Source organism: Mandrillus leucophaeus, unplaced genomic scaffold, assembly GCF_000951045.1.
Source record: "Mandrillus leucophaeus isolate KB7577 unplaced genomic scaffold, Mleu.le_1.0 Scaffold291, whole genome shotgun sequence".
In the NCBI taxonomy this organism is placed as follows: Eukaryota; Metazoa; Chordata; class Mammalia; order Primates; family Cercopithecidae; genus Mandrillus; species Mandrillus leucophaeus.
This window is the reverse complement of record NW_012103043.1, coordinates 537,880-547,269: the sequence shown is the minus strand read 5'-3', so window position 1 is coordinate 547,269 and position 9,390 is coordinate 537,880. Positions and strand designations below refer to the sequence as shown.

Below are 9,390 nucleotides of genomic sequence, written 5' to 3'. Positions count from 1 at the left end.
CCGGTGCCCAAGCCAAGAAGCCGGCGGGAGCGGACTTTGCCCTCAGCGCGGGGAGGCCGGTGAGCCCCAGCACGTGCTCCGGGTTGACCGCAGCGGGGTCTGGTGTCGAGTCGGGGCGCGCGCAAGTCCTGCCTGCCTCGCCCCTGACGCCCGGTACCCGGTGCCCAAGCCAAGAAGCCGGCGGGAGCGGACTTTGCCCTCAGCGCGGGGAGGCCGGTGAGCCCCAGCACGTGCTCCGGGTTGACCGCAGCGAAGGCCATCTTCGCCCCTGGCCCTTGCTCTGAGTCCTCCGCTGCCCACCTGTGGTCCCTGGAGGGGCCCCGGCCTGGCTCCCAGGAGCGGGCCTTGGTGCCGGCCAGTGCCTTCCACTGGTCTGCATCGCCCGGGAAGTACTCAGACAGTCCTGAAGGTGAAACCGGGACGAAATCCCCCTTGTGGCCTTTCAATGGTAGGGTGAAGATCTGAAATCTGCAAGAGGGACTGTTACTGCCCCTCTGGATCTGGTGACAGTGCCCCCAGTTGGGGAATTGTGGTCCCTGAATAGGAGGGCTTGGGGGCCCAGGGTCCCCGCCGAAGGATCCACGATTAATGCTGAGCTGGGACGTCAGGGTGAACTAGAGTTGGGCACAGGTGTGTTCTAGGAGAGGGGCTTCCTTAGCTCTGTGGCGGTGGCCTCTAAGCACACCCTTGGGGAACACTCATCCGCCCCGTATCTTGACCCTGATACAGAGAGGCTAGTGGTAATCAGTTTCGTCATAGTTCTGCCTTGTTGGCAGAACTGCTGCAAGAGTTGGTGTTTGCTCCCCAGGGAGATGAAAAAAAGCGCACCCCCCTCCCCCACCCCACTCTGCTGACAGCACTGTAGCACAGAAATCAACCCAGGGAGACTCCTGCAGCCCAGGGCGTGATTCTGGCCTGTCTCTGACTCTTGACAGGCAAGAGTCACCCTGATCAGGTCACCCTGATGCTGTCTTGTTCCTCATTTCTACTTTGCAATGCGACTAGAGGGTGCTACCGTTTTCTTTAAGAGCGAGAAGAATAGATACTTTAACATGTGGCTTTTTCGTTTTGAATTTGGTCCCAGAATGCGCTCTACTACCACAACTGAACTGAACTGATAATGTCTGTGTTCTCCTGCTACCTCTCTCCCTTTCCATCTTATGTGATGTCTTTCCCATTTTTCAGAGACTAGGTGAGGTCACATGTTTCTTTTGAAACGGTTCATCCTGAGTTACCCCGGTAGATGTGCTGTATCACTGTCTGTGTGTTTTGCCTTGCATGGACGGTGTTGGGGGCACTTTCCATATGCCCCCAGGGTAGGGACTGCCTCAATCCCTTCTGTATGCCCTGCTGCATTGAGCAACCTCTTCCACATGATGGGTATGTGATAAATATTGGCTAAAACAGGTCAGAAAGGTGAGGTTTTCATAATTTATCAAGATGAAGTTAGGTTTACAGTGCATGAAAGCAGAAGTCTTGAGTTTCAGTTTCATTTCTCCTCTTGATCTCCAAGAGCGTTTCCTGATGTGTACTGTGCAGATCTTTCCCTGGAGAACTGGACAAATGTTGTAATTATGAATTATGATGCTTGTGATTAGGAAAGGAAAAATGTTATTATGAACTAGTTTACTGTGTAAAGGTCTGATGGAATTTTTATGTTAAAATGCTTTACCTAAATCAGTTTGTGTGAATAGCCTGCCCTTCTCCAGCCTCTCCTCTACTGTCAGGTAACTTGTTCCTTTTTGATAAGCTCCTTTGTAGGCCAATAGTTTTATTTATGTAAACATAAGGAAGTCAACATGCTTAAGTGATGAACTAGGTACAAATGAATAAGAGACTACATTCAGATCAGCAGCCAAGTGCATCAGCCTGGCGGAGCAAGCGCAACAGTGGCCCTTGTTGCTGAGGGCCTCTCTACAGCCCTAGAACAGAGCATGATAATATCTGTTCTAACCACTTCACAGTATGCTCGTGATACTCAGTTGGGAGCGTAGATACAAAAACGCTCCCCAAACTGTAAAGTGCTTTAGAAATCTGAGATAATAAGTAATAATAAAAAGAGGTTGGGCATGGTGGCTCACACCTGTAATCCCAGCACTTTGGGAAGCTGAGGTGGGTGGATCAAGAGGTCAAGAGATTGAGACCACCCTGGCCAATATGGTGAAACCCCATCTCTACTAAAAATACGAAAATTAGCTGAGTGTGGTGGCGCGCACCTGTAGTCCCAGCTACTCGGGAGGCTAGGCAGAAGAATTGCTTGAACCCGAGAGGTAGAGATTGCAGTAAGCCGAGATTGCGCCACTGCACTGCAGCCTGGCAGAGCAAGACTCCATCTCAAAGGAAAAAAAAAAAGATATGACGACTCTGGCAGGATGGGATTTAATTTCTTTTAAACTTGTTCTTTGTCAAATTTCCTTTCCTTTAAAATTTCATGGAATATTCAGAAGGACTGTCAGAGGTAAATTACCACTGCCCTGGAAGAAATGATGCTGGTCTGAATCACTGCTGAGCAGGCCTTTAAAGACTATAGGAGTATTGGTGGCTGCTGGGAGCAGGGGCTGCTCAGCCAATAGCCTAAGGGGTGGGTAGTGGCCAATAAAATTGTGCTTGCTTTTGGAAAGCACATCATTGCACTTTCTGGCTTCCTCGTTCTGTATTCATGTCTCCTATCTCGTGAAGCACGAACATAACTTTTTTTTTTTTTTAATAGAAGTGGGATCTTGCACTGTTGCCCAGACTCAAATGCCTGGGCTCAAGGGATCTTCCTGTCTCAGCATCCTGAGTAGCTGGGACTACAGGCGTGAGCCACTGCACCCAGCATGAACATAGTTTTTCTGTTTTTCGAGAGTCTGAAGGGGGAAGTAGCAGAGAGCTCAACATTTTTCTCTGGTGTGGCAGGGAATCCATTCAAAGTAGAGAGGGCAGCTATGACAGGGAAAGAAGTATTTGTTGAAGTGTAGGTGTGCTATGGTCTTCATTTTCTTGGCTGATAATAAAGAAACCTCTAAGGGAGGGTTTCCCAACTTCAGCAGGTTGACGTTTTGGGCCATAAGATTGTGTGATTGTCATCTATGTTATGGAATGTTTCTAGTATCCTTCGCCTCTACCCACCAGGTGCCAGTAGCACTTCACAACCACCACCTAGTTGTATCAACCAAAAATATCTCCAGTCATTGCCAATGTCCATTGGTAGCCAAAATCACCCCCAGTTGAGAAGCACTTGTCTAAGGTTATCAATAAGTTAATCTTGAAGTTGTCACATTGCAGTGAAATGAGCCTTGAATGTAGAATCAGACTGGGTTCAAAACTGCATCATTTACTAGCTATAAATTTTTGGACTTATAACTCTACTTCTGGGTCTTGGTAAAATAAAACTTACGTCTTCCATTTTATCCTGTGACCAAATATAAAAGATTGTTAAATTGAGATATATAATAATAGCTATCATTTATATAGAAGTTATGTATGTCAGGTATTGTTCATACATACACATTTTACTTTGTGTTCTTGGATATAGTATTCTCTATATATTTTATTTTAGAATTGACCGAAATAAGCTTCATTTCTAAGTTAGATTAAGGTCAGAAAGTGAAAACAACTAGGTTTCTAGTTTTAAAGCTTGTAGAAATATGGAGTTTGTATGTTTAGAAAATCTCACTGAGATTCATGACTTCCCAACTCTGGGCCTTTGCTCCTGAGTTTTTTCTGGAATTCGTGCTTGGGCAGACAGCTCTCATGCTCAGCTCTTTGGTGAAGCCCATTCTAACCAAGAGGGCCAGGACTGAAAGAACTCTTGTCCACCTTTGGCGTCTGGTTCACACTGTGATGGCAGTGTTATGAAAAGGGATTTGGGAAATTTTCAAGAATAGGATAATTTCCCAGTAATCACATGACCTTATGGTGTGTGTTTTCTCCTGTCCTGCGACTGGATTATTTTTACCCCTACCTTGTGTCATTCTGAAAAGGATTTGAAGCTGTCCTACTGAGACCTCAGCATGAAAATTAAATAATTCAGCTTGAAGGGAAAATGTAGGCAGAATCGTATAATGATAAAGTCAGGAGTGGGTGGGTAAGATCCAGCCTGCTGCCGGAGGGCACTGCAGACCTATGTCTGATAATTGTCAGGGAAAGGATCCTAATGGTGAGGTTGTATGATTGCAGTGGTTGAGAGATAAACTTGGCAGTTGCTGTAAATCAGTGATTCTGCAAGGCAATGTCTAGAGACATTTGTGGTTGTCACAACAGGGTTGGGCAGGGTAAGTGTTGCTGGCATCAAGTGGGTAGAGGAGAAATCTACTGTTAAACATCCTATAGCATGCAGGACAGCCCATACATGGAGAATTGTCTAGCCCCAAATATCAGTAGTGCTAAGGGTGAGAAACCCTGCTCTGAATAAGTTATTTGCCTTTTGGTGTATTTGTCTTACAGTTACGACTAGACTGTAAGTTTCTTGAGGACAAGAATTTTGTCTTCTGTTTTTGGAATCAGATATCCTGCTCTGGAGTCTCTGTGCCCTGCTGCTTACTAGATATGTGACAAAAAGTTTTTCCATCTCTTTTCCTAATCTGTTCATGAAGTCAATAATTCTTGCCCCACCTGCTCCATATGATAGCTCAGAAAATGCAGATTCTCTCAGCAATTTCTCTCCTGACTTATGCCTGAAGACAGTAGGCTGATTTAGGAAAATAACCAGAGTACATCTGAAGAGTCAGAAGAAAACTGAGTGAGATTTTGCTGTGGATTTTTCACTAATTTATGCAACAAACATTGAACCTAGAAGGTAAGAGTTCTGGGGGGTCCAGGGGTAAATAAGGCTCTCTCTGAATGGAAAGCTGTGTGGAAGATAGATGAGAGATTGACATACAAACCGTATTCTAGAATGCAGGGCAGGGGAAACAGGAGCTAGAGGAATAAGCATGATAGCCCAAGGAGGAAGGGCACTTCTCCAGCAGAGTCGGGTTTGTGGATGTGTCCTTGGACTGAACCTTGACGTGACTAGAATTGTGATGGCAGAGAAGGTGCTACAGCACATGAGACCATCAGGAGAAAAGGCCCAGAGGGTGAAAGCATTTAGGAAAAGACATAGAACATGTTAGGAGGGAGGCTAAACAGGGCAAGAGGGAGAATGGGGCTGGGAGGCAGAGCCTTGCCAGCAGCTTGAACTTCCTTCTTGGGGTTAGGGGAGGAGAGCATTGAGGCTTCTGAGGAAGCTGGATAAAACACCCAACCTGTGTCTTAGGAAGGCCCTGAAGGAGTTAGGAGTTTCCAGCCTTGGTGAGATGCTCAGGGAGACAGGAAGGTCACAGGTGATGGAGGTGAGAAATAGAGAGGCACTAAAGACAGGGTAAAGGTAGAATTAATGGGACTTGGCCATATAGGCAGGTGACTGTAGATTTGGGCCACTCTGAGTTTACTTATTTATTTATTTTATTTATTTATTTTGAGACAGAGTCTAGCTCTGTCACCCAGGCTGGAGTGCAGTGGCATGATCTCGGCTCACTGCAACTTCCGCCTCCCGGGTTCGAGTGTTTCTCCTATCTCAGCCTCCCGAGTAGCTGGGATTACAGGCACATGCCACCACGCCTGGCTAATTTTTGTATTTTTAGTATTTGGTATTTAGTATTTTTGTATTTTTAATACATATTTTTGCCATGTTGGTCTGGCTGGTCTCGAACTCCTGACCTCAGGTGATCCACCCGCCTTGGCCTCCCAAAGTACTAGTATTACAGGTGTGAGCCACCGCGCCCAGCCACTCTCTGAATTTTTTTCTTTAATACGCTGGAGAAAGAGTATGGATGAAGGCTAGGAAATGGGATTTTCTTAAACATTTGTTTTACTCTAAGAAGTGGTTGAAAAGCTATTTTCATTTCATGAGCAGAATCATAGTTACACAGCTGGGAGGGACTTCTGGGGAGGTTCTGGCCTTGACCACTGAAGCCAAGTAGGAGACCTGCTGCCACTGTGCTGATCTTGGGTCCTACTGGTGACCAGGAAGAGGATACTCTGTGTCTGGCTTGACCCCTCCCTTTCCCCAGAGGTTGCCAGCATGTTCTGTTCATCCGGGGTGTTTGCCTAGGGACTGCAGAGGTATCTAGCACATGAACCAGAGGTATGGAGTGGGCCCTGGGGACCAAAAATTTATGCAAAGTACATTTTATCATCCTGCCAGAGTCAGCAACAACACCTGGAAGTGAGTGGGATTGTGAACAGTGTGCATATTGTCAAACAGCACAAAAGGAGTGTTGCAAATATTGTAGGATTGCCTGCCTTGTTCCTTGTTAGCAGAACCCCAATTTTTTTGGTCTGCCTTCTGCAGGCCAAGCTGCTGATAGCCCTAAGCTGGTGTGTGGGTAAGTGCCAAAGATTTGTTGAGGAACAGCTATGTAATGCCATTTCAGCCCTTGAGACTAGGAGGGGACGTCTGCTGGAACCTCCTAGGGAATTAGATAAGAGGAGATGCTTGAAAGACCAGTCTCTTCTGCTGGACTTTACTAGGTCTGTGTGTAAAAGCCAGCTTTTGACCATGAGGATGGGGCCAACACTGATTACAGGAGAGGAAGACAGAGGGACATGTCTCTTTAAGTTGCTAAATTAATGCACCCTGAAGCTGACCTATCTTAGGACTTGTTATATATGATAGAGGATTACCCTTGAAATTCTCTATGACTTGCAGCAGTACAGTTTGCAGATGGAAACAGGCTGAGTGAGATGAGGTGACCCCCCGCCCCCAAGATTCCTCTAGAAGTGATGGAGATGTGTTGAGAGTCACACTTAGACTCCAACCCAAGCCTAGACTTACTCTGTCTAATTTGCTAAGCACTGGCCTCTGTGCTGAGACTGGCCACTCTGTCCTGGAGAACTTCAAGCCCATTTCCTCCTCAGAAGGACAGCTTTCAGAAACCATGTGGTACAACATGGGACCAGGAGTCTGGTCCCTGGAGCTTGTCCTCTGACTGCTTCTGTAGCCATTCTGAGTGCCTTGGGGCTTCTAACCTGGTAGGTTTCTCCTGAAGTGTGCTTGGTGAGCCTTCTCTGGCATTTGGTTTTCAAGAGTTCTCTGGTTGTGGGGTATCGAGAATGTTTTCAGTGAGAAGCCCAAGGGAGAGGTCTGTGCCCCAGCCTTGGACTTTGGGTCTTCCCCATTGGCCTGATTGGTCCAACTAGGTCATGTGCCCTCTCTTGCATCAGTCATCGTTGCCTACTGGCTTACATAAGGGACACAGTGGATATCTGAATAAAAATGGAGTTGTATTAGATACCTCCCCAGGGGAACATACGCTCCTGGAAAACAGACTTTGTCTTTGCTCATGCCCTTTTCCCAGGGCCAGGAATGGTACTTGGTACACACCATAGTAGTCACTCAGTAAATGTTGAAGGAGTGCTGAGTGCTGGAAGTTGGTGATGGAAAGTGACTAATGGATGGGCAGCTAACAGTGTCTGTTGTCCTTGGCTGGTAGAGTTGATGTACTGCACATAAACTTCTTGTTCATCCTGGCTGGCTCTTTCTGGTGGAATCTGCTGGCAATTCCAATGATGAGGGGAAACACTCTGCCCAAGCCTTACCCAAGGAGTTCATTTACGTGATTCTGTCTTCTGGAGCTTTCCATTTTAGGAAAGGAAGTGGATGAAACAGATAGCAAATGGTTTTAAAACACTCCTGGCAAAAAGAAAACCCATTTAGATTAACATTTGTTGCTCCTCAAAGCATTATCTGCCTCGATGCATTAAAAAACCTAGGGTAGGCCAATTCCCTGGGAGGCTACCCTGGCAAAAACCGTTGTGGTGACGACCAGACAGAAGGCACAGGTCCAGGGATAGACCTACATTGGAGCAAACTCCAGGTCTGCTTCATTCTCTAACAGAAGGTCTCACATAGAAAAGACACTTGATAAATTCACTACTGTTTTAAAAACTGAAAATGTATGTGCATGTGTGCGTGTGTGTGTGTGCGTGTGTGTGTGTGTGCGCGCGTGTGTGTGTGTTTTCAGCTCTTAAAACAGCAGTGAACCAAGCAACATGCCAGGCTCTTGAGGAGCAGCCTGTTATGCATCCTGGCCAGTGAGACTGAGATGGGATCTGCTGGGGGTTTCCTGTGTAAGTGGAAAAGAGATGTGGGAGGGGAGCTTCCTGGTAAGACACAGCGGAATCACAAACAAGATCCTGTGAATTGGAGAAACAGCAGACTTAGAGATGAGGAATGATGAGGCAGAGGCCAGGGATAGACAGGTTTAAATGGGATGCTTTGGCAAAGCCTGAGTGAAAAGGTAGCATTTGAGCAAGGACCTTGTTGCACGAGTCAAATTCTGAGCTGGAGATTTTTGCATGCAGGATTATTGGGGAGGGCTCTTGGAATCCACACCAATGAAGGAGGGAGGGAAGCAGGACCAGACAGAGGGAGAAGGCAAGCTGTGATGTAAGCACAGAGAAAGCCACAGCCAGCCCTGCTGGGAGTTCTGGCGCTGGGGAAGCCCTTTAGTGTTGTCCTGGATTGGGGTGGGGGACCCAGGCCCTTTACTCCTGTGTCCACAGCCTGGATATAGGCTGTTTTGGGAAGGATACCTGACCTTGCCAAAGGAGTTCTTCCACTGAGGGCAGGTCTGACCTGGAGAAAGACTATGCAGGGAGCTGTTGGGGCTGCCAACACTCCACAGATAGCTGTGGGAATGTGCTTTAGTCCCTGGAGGGTAGGGACCTGGGCATGATACCACAGCATTCACTGCAGGCCTGATGGAGATGAGGGAGGTGCCATCTGAGGGGAGACCATTCCAGGCAGAAAGAAAAGCTGGAACTTACCTGGAGGGTTTGAGCAGTAGCATGGATGTCATTGTGGTTGGAGCAAGGCAACAGCTGTGAGAAAGGAGGCCAGAGAGAGAATACCAGACTGACTGGGAGAGCCTAGTAGGCTACTAGAAGGCCTTGATTCTCCCTGCAAGGGGAGGAGAGGATGACTGTGATCTGACGTGGGTTTTAGAGATCTTTCTGACTGCTACATGGAGACTAGATTCGTTGTGGGGGACCGGGGGAGAGAGGAGCCAGGAGACCAGTTATAACACCAACTACTGGTAGTAATCCAAGCAAGAGATGGTCTGGATCAGGATGGTGATGGCTGTGATGGAGAGAAATGGTTGGAGCTGGTGGGGGAGACTGTGTGTGTGTGTATGTGTATGTAATACATTACATGTATATATGTGTTTATATTTATATGTGTGTTTTATATATATTATATGTAATGTATATAACATTTTATATGTATTTATATATATATATTTTAAAAAAACACATTCTTTTCAGGTATAATTTACATAATAAAATGTCCAGACCTTAAATGTATAATGTGTTGAATTTTGACAAATTAATGTACTTTGTAACCTGTTCCCTGATAAAGATAAG

General features: G+C 46.6%; 1 protein-coding gene across 1 annotated transcript in view; it reads left to right on the top strand.

Moving 5' to 3' along the window:
* Positions 1–1,233: 1,233 nt before the first annotated feature.
* The window catches only part of LOC105543856 (protein HIRA), a 125,774-nt gene continuing 117,617 nt past the window's right edge, over positions 1,234–9,390 (top strand). The window contains exon 1 of the mRNA XM_011986006.1: positions 1,234–1,407. The gene's annotated coding sequence lies outside the window, so the exon portion shown is untranslated. The remainder of the gene's footprint in view (positions 1,408–9,390) is intronic.